We start from the raw sequence: 13,770 nt of genomic DNA on the forward strand, positions 1-13,770 counted from the left end.
TATGGTATCTCCACATGGGGGCCACAGCTTACTTGCAGCTTTGCCGCAGCCTCCCCAATTACTACCATTGGACAACTGGGTTTCTCCTCAGAAAAAGGCCCCTCCAGCAGTTGGGCTTTGTTCTCCCAGGTTCCTTACACCATCTGGATGGTCAGGTCTCTCCTGACAGTGATTCTCGGCTCTTCTCAGGCCCGCAGATTTTGGGACAAAACAGACTGATTTTAGGAGCCCCTAAAAACATGCCTGCTCACTTGCTGCTTGCCCCTCCACCCTCATTTCTACTCATTTCAATATTGACATACAGCTGGGGCCTTGATATCCATGGAGTCTGCATCCGCGGATCTGGCTCCACACAGGTCCCAAGGGCCTGCGTGGAGTGACAGGTGGAACCACCCAAGCTCTCCAAAGGTGACACAGCTGCAGTCCCCTTCGGAGGGCTTAAATGGGACAATCGTGGATTTCATCATCAGCGGATTTCAGTATCCACGGAACCCAGAAAGTATCCCGTGCGGATACCGAGGCCCCATGTGTACATCTTTTTTTGAATACAGTGACAACCTAGTTTCATGATTTCGGTACCCAGAAATACTTGAATGAATGGAGGTGTTTTCCTCACTCAAAGCACTGATGAGGTTCTGCTCCTACTTTGCTAACTTGCTGTGACTTATAGGTTAATGCAGTGGTTCTCAAACTGTGAGCTTGTGGCCCACCAGTGGGTCATGGCCCAATTTCTGGTGGTTCGTGAAGCTGACAGGGCGGATTAGGCTATGTGCATCCAGGGTTAAAAATCTGCTTCTGGGGCCAGCACTGATGCCCAATCACCATTAGAGACACAGAGGCTTCAATAGCTGGTGAAGTGATAAATTTTTAGGTAGTAAAGTTTGGGAACTAGTTCTCTATAGTGAAAGTCCTCACCTCACTCCTTAATTCTATGGCTTCACCCCATCTGGGTTCATTGATTCAGTATCAGGTACTCCGACTGAAGTGCTTTCCCCATTTGGTGAATTTCTAGGGTTTTTCCCCGATGTGGGTTCTTTGATGCACAGTCAGGTTTGTACTCTTACTGAAGCTCTTTCCACACTCTAAGCATTTATAGGGTCTCTCCCCTGTGTAGGTTCTTTGATACAGTGTCAGGTTTGAGCTCTGAGCGAAGCTCTTTCCACACTCCAAGCATTTATAGGGTTTCTCCCCTGTGTGTGTTCTTTGATGCAGTCAGGTGTAAGCTATGAGTGAAGCTCTTTCCACACTCCAAGCATTTATACAGTTTCTCCTCTCTGTGGGTTCTTTCATGCACAGTCAGGGTTGACCTCTCAGTAAAGCACTTTCCACACTCCAAGCATTTATAAGGTTTCTCCCGTGTGGGAACTTTGATGCACTACCAGGTATGAGCGTGTACTGAAGCTCTTTCCACACTCCAAGCATTTATAGGGTTTCTCCCCTGTGTGGGTTCTTTGATGCACTGTCAGGTTTGAGCTCTGAGTGAAGCTCTTTCCACACTCCAAGCATTTATAGGGTTTCTCCCCTGTGTGGGTTCTTTGATGCACAGTCAGGTTTGAGCTCTGAGTAAAGCTCTTTCCACACTCCAAGCATTTATACGGTTTCTCCTCTCTGTGGATTCTTTGATGCACAGTCAGGTTTGAGCTCTGAGTAAAGCACTTTCCACACTCCAAGCATTTATAAGGTTTCTCCCCTGTGTGGGTCCTTTGATGCACTACCAGGTATAAGCATGTACTGAAGCTCTTTCCACACTCCAAGCATTTATAGGGTTTCTCCCCAGTGTGGGTTCTTCGATGTACAGCCAGTTTTGATGTCTGACTTAAGCTGTTTACACATTCTAAGCATTTACAGGGTTTCTCTCCTCTGTTGGTTCCTAAATGAACAGCCAGGTGTGACCTCCGACGGAAGCACTTCCCACATTCCAAGCATTTATATGGTTTCATCCCTGTGTGGATTATTTGATGCTCAGTCAGGTATGAGCTCCTACTGAAGCTCTTTTCACACTCCAAGCATTTATAGGGTTTCTCCCCTGTGTGGATTCTTTGATGCACAGTCAGGTATGAGCTCCTACTGAAGCTCTTTTCACACTCCAAGCATTTATAGGGTCTCTCCCCTGTGTGGGTTCTTTGATGCACAGAAAGGCTAGAGCTGCGAGTAAAGCTCTTTTCACACTCGGAGCATTTATAGGGTTTCTCCCCTGTGTGGGCTCTTTGATGCACACTCAGGTTTGCTTTCTGACTGAAGCTCTTTCCACACTCCAAACATTTATATGGTTTCTCCCGTTTGTGGGTTCTTTGATGCATTACCAGGTATGAGCAAGTACTGAAGCTCTTTCCACACTCCAAGCATTTATAGGGTTTCTCCCCCGTGTGGGTTCTTTCATGCACAGTCAGGTCTGAGCTCTTACTGAAGATCCTTCCACACTGCAAGCATTTATAGTTCTTCACCCCTGTGTAGTTTCTTTGATGACTTCTCAATTTTGATTTACTCCTGAAAGTTTTTGCACCTTGAGAGCCTTGTTTCTCGCTCTCTCCGTTTTCTTTTTCTGGTTCTTCCAGGATGACAATTCCACCCTGAAAAGCTTCCCATTGATTTCTCCATTTCCCTGTCTGTCTTTGCTCCTTCTTCTCTGTTCTGTCTTGGTCTCTGAAAGTGACGTCTTGTGCATCATGCATGACAGTTTCTGAAGACACCCAGTGGGGCTGTCCCTGATCCTCATTATCTGGTCTGCTGCTTCCTGGAACAAAAGAAAATATCTTCAGCATATGAATAGAGAAATGGCATGTCTAAGTCCTTGTCCTCAGAGGCATTCTGTGTATATATCCAGACAGTGTTTGCAATTGGTTCTGCTTGTGGAATTCAGGGTTTTGGTGGCAAGCAAAGCAGAATCTTGCCAGCCTCTGCATAGTCCTTGGTTAGATCAGTATTTTTGTTTACTGACTCACTGATAAGTTTTAATTATTCTAGTGCACTGGTTCCCAAACTATGGGCCACAATATGATTTTTGATGAGTTTGTCAGCTTGTCATTTTTAGTAACTGACAAGCTGATAGCTGACAAGGAAAATGTACTGAGCCGACTGGCTTAGTTCCCAAAGATTGGGTCTCAGCAACAATCATCCCAGTTTTTAAAAAGGGTGACCCTAAGCTCCCTGCAAATTACCGGCCTATCAGCTTGCTCTCTGTAATAGGCAAAATTTATGCGAAATACCTAAATAATAAGCTTTTTACCTGGACCAACTCTAAGGATATCCTAGATCCTGAGCAATCAGGATTTTGTCGGGGCAAATCAACAATGGATAACAATAATAATAATAATAAAACTTTATTTTTATCCCGCCCTTCTCCCTAACGGGACCCAGGGCGGCTAACAACTTATTTAAAAAAACAGATTTTAAAAACATTAATACAAGCAGATAAAAACATTTAAAAACACACTACAGAGGCCATAAAAACAGTAGTCAGATTAAAAGAGTAAAAGAGCAGATCACCGAGGAATCAAGCCTGTAAAACTAAAAGATGTATAAAAAAGTTAAGAAGGCCAGAAATCAGAAGGCTTGTTTAAACAACAGTGTTTTCAGGCCTCGCCGAAAACTCTCAAGAGAGGGAGCCATTCTCAAGGGGAAGGGAGTTCCATAATGTTGGTGCCACTACCGATAACTGTTTAATTTTATCTCACCTAGTCTATAAACAGATTAAGAAAGCCAAGGCAAGACTCTACGTGGCTTTCCTTGATCTAAGAGCTGCGTTTGATTCCATTGATAGAGATCTTCTTTGGTCTAAATTAGCCAGCATGGGGATTGATAAAAGACTATTGATGTTAATTAAGATCTTATACTCTAACACATCATGTAAAGTTAGATATACCAGGAGTGGTAGCCTCACACACCCCATTGCTATAAACAAAGGGGTTAAGCAGGGATGCATTTTGGCTCCCATGCTATTTAACCTGTTCCTGAATGATTTAGCCCCAGCCTTGAAGACAGTGGATGGTCACTGCCCAATACTTGGGTCCCATCCAGTGCCGCTATTACTGTATGCGGATGATGCGGCTCTTATTTCTCGAACAAGAATTGGCTTAAAATGTCTACTTAATCAATCTATAGAGTATTTTACATCCAACAAGTTACAGATTAATTACTCTAAATCTAAAATCATGGTGTTTGCCAATAATTGGAAACCATTTAAATGGTCATTTATGGGCAACAAAATGGAACAGGTAAAGACATTCAGATATTTAGGCATTAATTTCCACTATAAGCATTCGTGGGTTTCTCATCGTGTGTGTGTTGGCATCCTTCAGTCTCAGAAGACTATGGTGTCACGCTCTGAATGGTGGTTCTGGAACAGAGTGTCCTCTCCAGTGCGCGAAGCCTGGGTAAAGTAGGTATGGAGGATAGGCTGTCACCCATGCAGCAAATCCCCCCTCTCCACGTCGCTGAAATGATCCAATGGAAAGGCAGAGGCCAATACGGTTGGTTCCAGCGGCGTCGCAGGAGTTGCCAGAATGTGACTGTGTTCAGCCGTGAACTGCCTCAGGGACTCCGGCTCCTGATTTTGCCTCGAGGTTGACTCCTGAAGCCTTTTCCATAACTGGATGTAGCCACAAGGCAGTGGAGGTTTGGGATCAGAGTTTTCCTTCTCTCAGATGAGCTGCCTTCCCAGGCTGACGAGTCCCATCTACCCGGTGGCTGTTTTTCTCATCGTAATGCAGTCCTAAATGCATCAAAAATCTCATCCCTTGCAATTTCCTGGGTTTTTTTAAGCCAAGGTAACAGATATGTTCCGGCTGCTTTAGAGGTATTCAAGGCTAAGGTACTCTCGCAAGTTCTTTATGGCTGTCCAATCTGGCATAAGGCCTTGAATCATTCAACTGAGAGCATACAGGCCTCCTTCCTGCAGAGGATCTTGGGTTTTCCCAGATGTGTTCCATATTCTGCTATGTGTCTTGAAGTGGGTTTTATTAGACTCAAAACATTGGCTTGGTTGAGATCAGTAAAATTTTGGCTTGCAATCCTCTTCAGTGCTGCTCCGTATGGGCTAATGTACCAGCTTCTGGCTGATCCAGTACTGCCTGTGGAAGTTGTGGATTTACTCTCCAAGCTTAAATCGATAGGACTAGACACAGCGAGCCTGGGTATGATTGGTTTAAGCGAAGCCTACAGGACTATCAAGGAAAGATTGCTCGATATTGAGCGTCAAGAGCTACTCTGTGCAGCTAACACCATTTGCTCCCCTCTCCATCTGCACTTCCCAGTCAGCTTTGGGAAGCCGGCTTCTTTCCTTTATCATCTGCAGTGCCCACAGGCTTGCAGAGTATTCTCGCTTGCGAGATGCAATGCCTTTCCATCAGCTCTGCTAGCGGGCAGGTTTAGTGGCATTCCCTACTCAGAAAGAAGATGTACCTGTGGCAGGAATTGTGTGGAGACATTACATCATATATTTTTTTACTGCCCACTTCATGATACCCTTCGTAATATCTATCTGGCTCCACTGCTGAACAAAATGCAGGGCTGGGAGGATTCATTTAAATTACAAACTCTTCTTTCCATAGAGGAAACTGACTCTCTTGACAAGGTTGCCAACTTTGTTTCTGGGATTCTGGCAGGATGGAATTCTGGGTCTTCCACTATATTATGGTGAATGGGGGGAGGGGTATTGGATGATTACGAGTGTTTTATTTTATTGTGTGTGTGTGCTGAATGTTTAATGTTTGGTTGTTGTTTCGTATTTCCATTATCTATGCCAATAAAGGTCTTATGTATTTATGTACTGAGCCCTATGGAAACGGAGCAGCATGTACATGTTTACTCCTGAGTATGCAAACCTACCTTGGTTAACACTGAAGAGCAGGCTGAGGGGGAAACAATACTACCAAAATGGTCTCAGTTCTACCAACACAGTCCCCAACACTCTTGAGAAGGAAGTCCTCCCCCCCCCAAGCTGACAAAGAAAAAGTTTAGAGCCATATGGAAAGTGAAACTGAGTGGGGGTTGGAGTCAACACTCAGTGAAGTAGGAGGAACCTCGCATACTAACTTAATTTGACAGTGTTATTGACCTGGATTACTGATCCACCCCTTTTGGAAGAAGTGATGCAAGATAAAGACTTGGATGTTAATTGTTTGACTGATTTGACATTGTTATTGACTGGAAGTGGAATATTGACTTACACTTTTTGGATATTAGAATTGGAAGTTAGCCCTACAAGAAGGTGGAACAAGATAATGAGAGTTGGGTGTTTTGTTTTTTTAATTGTTGGACCATTTTATCTCTGTTTTTTACAGCCAGAGGTATATTGGCTTGATTTGATATTGATAAGAATGGCACTTAAGAATTTAAAGGAGGTTAGTAAAAGCCAGTCCTTATTAACAGATTTGTTGTGGGATTTCAGAAGTGAAATGAAGCAACAGGTCAGAAAATTATCTGAACAAATGAAGCAAATAAACTCCTCCCTGACAAGCATGCAGGAACAGATTACAAATAACAGACAAGAAAAAAGAATAGATCAAATGTCGGATGAAACTAAAGAAGTGGAGATTTTTGAAATGAGACCGAAGATAGAAAAAGCAATCGTCGTTATCAGAATTAACAACTTTAAGGAAGAAAAAAGAACTTTTAGAGAGCACGTTGTTTTGAGAAGAGGAAAAATTTTTGGATTAAACCCAAAAAAAATAGAATGAAGTAAAAGAAAGAAGAAAAGAGAGGGGTTAAGAAATTTAAGAGAGCTAAGAAGGAAAAGAAGAAGTGGAAGGAGCAGTGGGAGGAGCAAGAAGGAAAACACCAATAAGACAGAGAACAAAGAAAGTACTAATACAGAAAGTGAAAATGGCTGAACAACAAGTAGAACTTTTTTTATCCTTTTGTAGATATAAATGGATCGAATACTTTTTAGAAACGAAGATTATTCAATTAATTGTATTAAATCAAAGTAGATGTAAATGAAAATTTGGAACACAAATATTGCGTAAATTAAAGTGCTATTAAGATAACTAAAAGGGTTATTCTTTAAAAGAGAAATTATTTAAAATGATTTACAGATGGTATTTAATTCCAGAAAAAAATAGCAAAAATGTACCCTGGGTCATCAAACAAATGTTGGATAAGTAAAGAATTGAGGGGATTTTTTCATTATATGTGGTGGATATGCAAAAAGCAAAGAAATATTGGAAAATGATATATAAACAGTTACAAGAGGTATTGAAGTGTGTATTACCATGTAAACTGGAATCGTTCCTCTTAAATGCGACATCAGAAACTAAGAATCAGATAAGAAATATTTTATTTTAAATATAGTGGTAAGAAGAGTGTATAAGTAAAAATTTGAAGCCTTTTTATGATTGGATAGATAATTTTAGATAAAAAATATTGATTATTTAGTTAAATTATTGATAAGCAGATTAACAAATATAATTTTTGTATTGATTAATAATTTTGTTTTTAGGCATTATCATTTTTTATTTTAATTTTTTTTGTTGGACCAACGTATGTTGTAATCAATGGCCAATACCCTCATGTGTAACCTGTGTAGCCCCAGCCCTCAGTCTAACTGATTTTCCTTTCCTGTGTCTGTAATAAATAAATAAATTTCGTTCAAAAAAATGGAAAGTGAAACTGAGTGATGCATGCACCTTTACTCGTGGGTAGGTGCATGTACCTCAGCTCTTATTGAAGGTAAGACAAAAGGGAATGCAAGGCCATGACTACAGTCCCGATCCGATAAACGTGGAGCTCAACAAATGCTCCAGAATGTGGACCCTCCCCTCACCATATTAAAAAGGAGAAAAACTTTTGCAGTACACAGCCGACACCGCAGCTCCAGAGACTCAAGGTCAGGCAGATACTCCCGGTAAATAATGAGGCACACGGCAGTGCTCCACCACCAGATGTCCTTTACTTGAAGTATGTATAGTATTTACAGTGCAAAGGCAGCTCAGCAAGCAATCAGCAAAGATAGCACTTTTCTCAACTCTCTGATCACCACCAACGTAGCTTCCCGCAGACACTCCACATAACATCTCCCACGCAGTAGCTTGCACATGCTGCAATATATATTGGCACTGGCCAATGACAGGTGGGATACGATCTGGTGACCCTATGACTCACTGTCTGGTGACATGTCTGGTGACATGGTATTGCTGGGTATTGCATCAGCCAATCCCATGATGCATCAGTGCTACACTGCATGTATGCAGGCCAAGACATCAGAACCTAGCCTTGCTCTATCCAGCCTGTAAATTGACTATAGGCCTGGGGCATATCATAACAAAAACAGCGGCCTGAATGGCTGGTAAAGTGAAACTGTTTCTTAAGGCTCAGAAAGCTGGCTCCAAATAGAGTGTCACTTTCAATGTGGGTCCCAGTGGGAAAAGGTTTAAGAAGCACTGGACTGGTCTAGTGTAGTTTATTTTGCAAATGTCATGAATTTAAGATAAACGGACCATTTCCCAGAAAGGCAGGACAGGAATGATGGCCTCGTGGAACAAAGTGCCAAGTAACACAGAGCAAGTTAAGCATCTGTACCATGAGAGGGAGGAAGAGAAGGAGAAGGCAAATGTACTCTCTACGTTTAGGAGAGGAAGAGCAGGAGGAGGAAGAGAAGGGAAGTGTATTCTCTGTTTTCTAACCTTAAATCAATTTTCAAATTTAGCTTTACCTAAAGTTAGCACTTCATCTCACTTGAGGGAGGACTTCTCAGGTCCAGTAATTTGGGACACAGGAGCTGCCTGAGCACAATAAAAGTAAGAATAGGCCCTCAGTTTGGCTGTACTTGTCTTAAGAGGCGACTGAACAGCCACCGGGTAGATGGGACTCATTAGCCTGGGAAGGCAGCTCATCTGAGAGAAGGAAAACTCTGATCCCAAACCTCCACTGCCTTGTGGCTACATCCAGTTATGGAAAAGGCTTCAGGAGTCAACCTCGAGGCAAAATCCGGAGCCAGAGTCCCTGAGGCAGTTCATGGCTGAACACAGTCATGTTCTGGCAACTCCTGCGACGCCACTGGAACCAACCGTATTGGCTTCTGCCTTTCCATTGGATCATTTCAGCGACGTGGAGAGGGGGGATTTGCTGCATGGGAAGCAGTCTATCCTCCATATCTACTTTACCCAGGCTTCACGCACTGGAGAGGACACTCTGTTCCAGAACACTATTCAGAGCGCAATACCATAGTCTTTCGAGACTGAAGGATGCCAACAAGAATGAAAAGCAGTAAGGCAGACTTTAGACAAGGAGTTGATTCTGAAGGGTGTTACATCCCAAGTCTACATAGGCCTATTCTGAGGAGCAGCAGAGTCTACTGGAGAGTAAGAGCTCAAGGCAGAGGCACTTTGAAAGTAAACAAAACAGAGGAGGAAAAAGAGTAAAGGAAGCTTTTCTACTTCATTTAAATTTACCTGATTCTTAATCCAATTTAGAACTTAATGTAAGTTAGAACATAATTTAAAGGTCCAGTAAATTGGGACACAGGAGCTAAGTGAGGGCCATCAATCAATCAATCAATCAATCAATCAATCAATCAATCAATCAATCAAAGCAAGAAGGCATAATTTGGACAGGGCGCTAAAGCTCCAGCCTAAACAGGTGCACTCTGAGTTGACCAGAGTTCACCTGAGAGTAGGAGCCCAAACTAAACAGAGTAAGAGAGTAAAAGAAGGAGAACGCACACTTACGGTGCAATCCTAGTGAATCCTGTGCCGACACAAGTCGCAAATGTGTTGTGAAGCACATTTCCACCCCTGTGGAAGTCAGCTAGGCCAGTGCGGGAATGTGCTCTGGACCACAGAGGCTGCATCCAGCCTCTGTAGTGATGGAGGAAGATAAGTTTGATCTCAGGCCAGTGCAGGAGTGTGGGGCACATGGGGAAGGCAGGTGGGCGGGCAGTAGGAGAAGGGGCCAGGATCCGGCATTTCTTCCCTAACCCACCGCAGCCTTATGATTACAAATATTTATAGGCCATCTTTGAATAAGAACCTCCAAGGTACCATATAGAGAGCAAAACACAATTCAAATTTAAAACAGTATCTATTAAAAGGAAAACACAGCTGCAAAAACACTTAAAAAATAGAAGAGTCCTGCTGGACACAATCACAGGTCTGCAGCCTCCTGCTTCCAGCGTTGGCCAGACAAGAGGGCTCAGGGGAACCAAGGAAGATCAACTTGGCAAACAGTTCTCTCCTGTTGTTGCTTCTGAGCAACTGGGATTCAAAGGAAATCCTGAACCTAGAGGTTCCCCACAGCCGTTGTGACTGGTAGTAATGGATACAACATGTTACCAAGGAACTTTCCCACTGCTTTTAAAGCTATCTGCCTTGCGTCATTATCACATCTTGTGGCCCTAGATTCTGTGAGTCAATGCTAATACTTTCTGCAGTTGTGGTGAAAGAGAAGGCAGAATATCCACCAAGGCTCACTGAAGAAGTGCTGCCTTGTCTGGCGCCCACCTTCCATCTCAACAAGATTAGGCAGCTTAGCCTGGTCTCCACGCCAAGCAGGATGAGTTGGTAGGAATCCAGCCAGTGCTAGAGTGGGCAGTGCCACTGTAGCTGGGGAAGGCCAGGAAAAGTTTTGAATGCATTGCCACAGAAGGGGGGGATGTGAAGCAGCACAGCAGGGAGAAAGGTTCACTCTCGTCCAGTTCTGGTTGACGCATCTCAAAAAGAATATTGTGGAAATGGAGAAGGTGCAGAAAAGAGCAACCAAAATGATGACCGGGCTGGGGCACCTGCCTTATGAGGAAAGGCTGCAGCGTTTGGGGCTCTTCAGTCTAGAAAAGAGGCACCTGAGAGGGGCCATGATTGAGGCGTACAAAATTATGTAGGGGATGGACAAGGTGGACAGAGAGAGGCTCTTTTCCCTCTCACACAACATCAGAACCAGAATAGCGGAAGATCTGGCAAGGAGATAGAATGTGATGTCTGCAGTGGCCCCTTTAAGAATTAAGGCCTGGGCTTTCAGCAAAGGGTGTGCTGCACAGCTGCAGCCACCTGACGGCAATAGGGCCCTCAGGGATATAAGGAGCACCTGAGGCAGGAAGGGTATTTGGTAGCAGAAGGAGCAAAGCTTGAGGAAGGAGAGACTGGATTAATGGTTAATGGACTGATTGGTGAATGGACTTTGGGGACTGCTGGAACATACTGCTGGAGACACTGGAGTTTGGTGTTTGGTTGCTGTGCCCAAGACCTGCTGCGGACCAAGGGGCTGCTGTAGTGGCGGGAGGCTGCTGGCAGGAGAGAGGATCTCTGTGGGTTGAATAGGCAAGCTACCCTGGAGGTGGGGTCCAGGAAGACAGAACCAGGGTCCTTTTTGAGGAAAGAAGGGAAGCTAATTAGCTAAATGTGGGCATAATTCTCCAGGCAGAGCTTGGATTGGAATTTGGCAGAACACCAGGGAACATCCAGTAATATTGTGTGTCAGGAGAGTGAGGGCAGACAAAAGAAAAACATTTCTTTACCCAGTGGGTAATTAGTCTGTAGAACTCCTTGCTACATGATGTGGTGATGGCATCTGGCCCAGATGCCTTTAAAAGGGGATTGGACAAATTTCAGGAGGGAAATTCCATCACAGCCTGCAAGCCGTGATGGGTATGTGCAACCTTCTGATTTTAGAAGTAGGCTACCTCAGAATGCCTGATGCAGGGGAGGGCACCAGGGTGCAGGTCTCTTGTTGTCCTGTGTCACTGTGAGGTACAGGAAGCTGGACTAGATGGGCCTATGGCCTGATCCAGCGGGGCTCTTCTCATATTCTTACGTTAAACCGATGACATAAAAGTTAAGTGTAAATGTTTCGCTAAATGGATAGCTGCATTATTATTTTGGGTTTGGATCGCTTACCCCAAGAAAAGCCAGAGGCCTCTTCATCCAGTCCCTGATCATCGGGCACCCACGGATCTTCCCCTCGTTCCAGCTGGGCAATGAGGTCAGGCTTGGCGGCTGGAAATCGTCCATGAACACTCACAGCTCTCCCTGTGAAGGCAGAGAAGAAACCAAAGGAGTGAAATCATTCTTGGACAGCAGGGTTCGGCAAGCTTCTTCTGGACCACAGCCAAAGGCCGTGTCTGGGAGTGGAGAGTGAGCTGCCTTCATCCCTATATCGAATAAATTAAGGGAAGAATAAGAAAACCCAACTAACTATGAATGTTTGTTTTGCTTAAGTAATAAATACTGCAAATTTGATTATTATAAAGCACTGCTTCTTATCTGAATTAGACACACAATTTAAATTAAGGATGGTAAGTGAAGGAGAACGCCTGGAAATTTAGCTAGACATTACGCCACAAGTAGGAAAGACAAGAAAGACACACAACTGTGTGGCAGACAAAACTCAGCCATTTCTGAGGAATCCAAATGGAGGGTGTGATCCCTGCGCCAGCTTCTCCACGTCCCCCTTAAAATACGGGGAAAGAACAGATCAGAGCATTAACAATGACCAGCCCTTAAACCTCCTCTCTAGAAAATGATTTGCCCTTTTCCTCTCTTCCCGCCATGACCACAGTCATGTACACAGTCCAGTTTATGCCTGCAGGCTGCACTCCTTTTGCTTCTGGAGAGAAACCCCACTGGACACAGTGGGACTTACTTCTGAATAGACGTGCCCCGAATCCTGCTCCAATTCAGTTTAGGGATGCAGTTCAGTTCAGCTCAAGTTCATGCAGGAGGCAGATTCATCTGGCTTGGCTCTGTGAGTGCTGCACCCCCCAAGCGGTGGGCACTTGACCCTGATTCCGTCTCGTGTTCCTCACTTTGTGGGCACTTTGCAAGCCAAGCTGGCTCAACCTGTTTGATGCTGGTGCTCCAGGCTGCTGGGCTCACCTCCCTCTGCTCCTTCTCAGGGCCTTCTGGAGTCTTGCCTTGTTGCATGAGAGGTGATGCTGGGGAGTCCCAGTTAAGTTTCATCTTGGTGGTGCAGAGCCTCATGACTCTTGAGTGGCGCACTCACTACATAGCATGGCAAGCCAGCTGTATGATACCCATATTCTGTTCTGAGCAAACCTCAGAATCACAGGGACTGAACAACAGAGAGATGAATGCTGGAGTTCTCAGGTGGGGGGGCTCTTCCCCCCCATGTGCTTGGCAGCGGCAGTACCATCAGTGCCGCGGTTTGTGCTGAATGGCTTCACCCTCTGCTTAGCAGAAAGCTTTCACCCCATGATCATGATATCGACTCCCCCCTGCCTTGTAGATGCCATATATCAAGGAAGAAAAGGGGAGAGGGAGACACAGCATGGGTTTTGGGGCTGGGGCCTTCCATTGGCTTTGGGGCCTCACAGGGCTGGGCGATGTTTGGCAGACCAGATACAGCTTACGAGCCATAGGGTGTCACTTCCTGTTTTAGAGTCAAAAAGGTCTTCCTGAAAAGGAAAAGGGCTAGAAAAAGCCATTGGCCACATGATGGAAGGAGCCCCCTTACCCACAGAGGCCACATTCCGGTAATTCTCCAGCATGACCTCCCTGTACAAGGTTCTTTGGTCTGGGTCCAGCAGAGCTGCCTCTTTCTCAGTGAAATGCACGGCCACATCCTTGAAAATCACCGGACCCTGCAAGAACAAAACACCCTCAGACAATGTCCAGGACCCCAGACCTTCCCCCGCATCTCCAGCACAGCAAGGAAAGGAGTGGCTCCCAATCCAGACAAAACATCCGCTGCAGGCACAATTTAGGAATCTGTGAAATCTCCAACCGAAGTATACAGGATTTCAGCCAAGCCAGGCCCTGCCTGGGACTCTTGGGGTGTTGCTGCCAGTCTCAATACACAACCTGGGACAGGCAGACTGAGCGG

At 44.7% G+C, this 13,770-nt stretch overlaps 1 protein-coding gene and 1 pseudogene across 1 annotated transcript in view; both read right to left on the reverse strand.

Annotated features, from left to right (window-relative positions):
* The window catches only part of LOC136640361 (zinc finger protein 585A-like), a 474,925-nt gene that overhangs the window by 305,704 nt on the left and 155,451 nt on the right, over positions 1-13,770 (reverse strand). The gene's annotated exons all lie outside the window — the stretch shown is intronic.
* LOC136640516 (zinc finger protein 208-like) overlaps positions 1-13,770 on the reverse strand; it is a 163,825-nt pseudogene that overhangs the window by 132,886 nt on the left and 17,169 nt on the right.

Source organism: Tiliqua scincoides, chromosome 2 (genome assembly GCF_035046505.1).
Source record: "Tiliqua scincoides isolate rTilSci1 chromosome 2, rTilSci1.hap2, whole genome shotgun sequence".
Lineage (NCBI taxonomy): Eukaryota > Metazoa > Chordata > Lepidosauria > Squamata > Scincidae > Tiliqua > Tiliqua scincoides.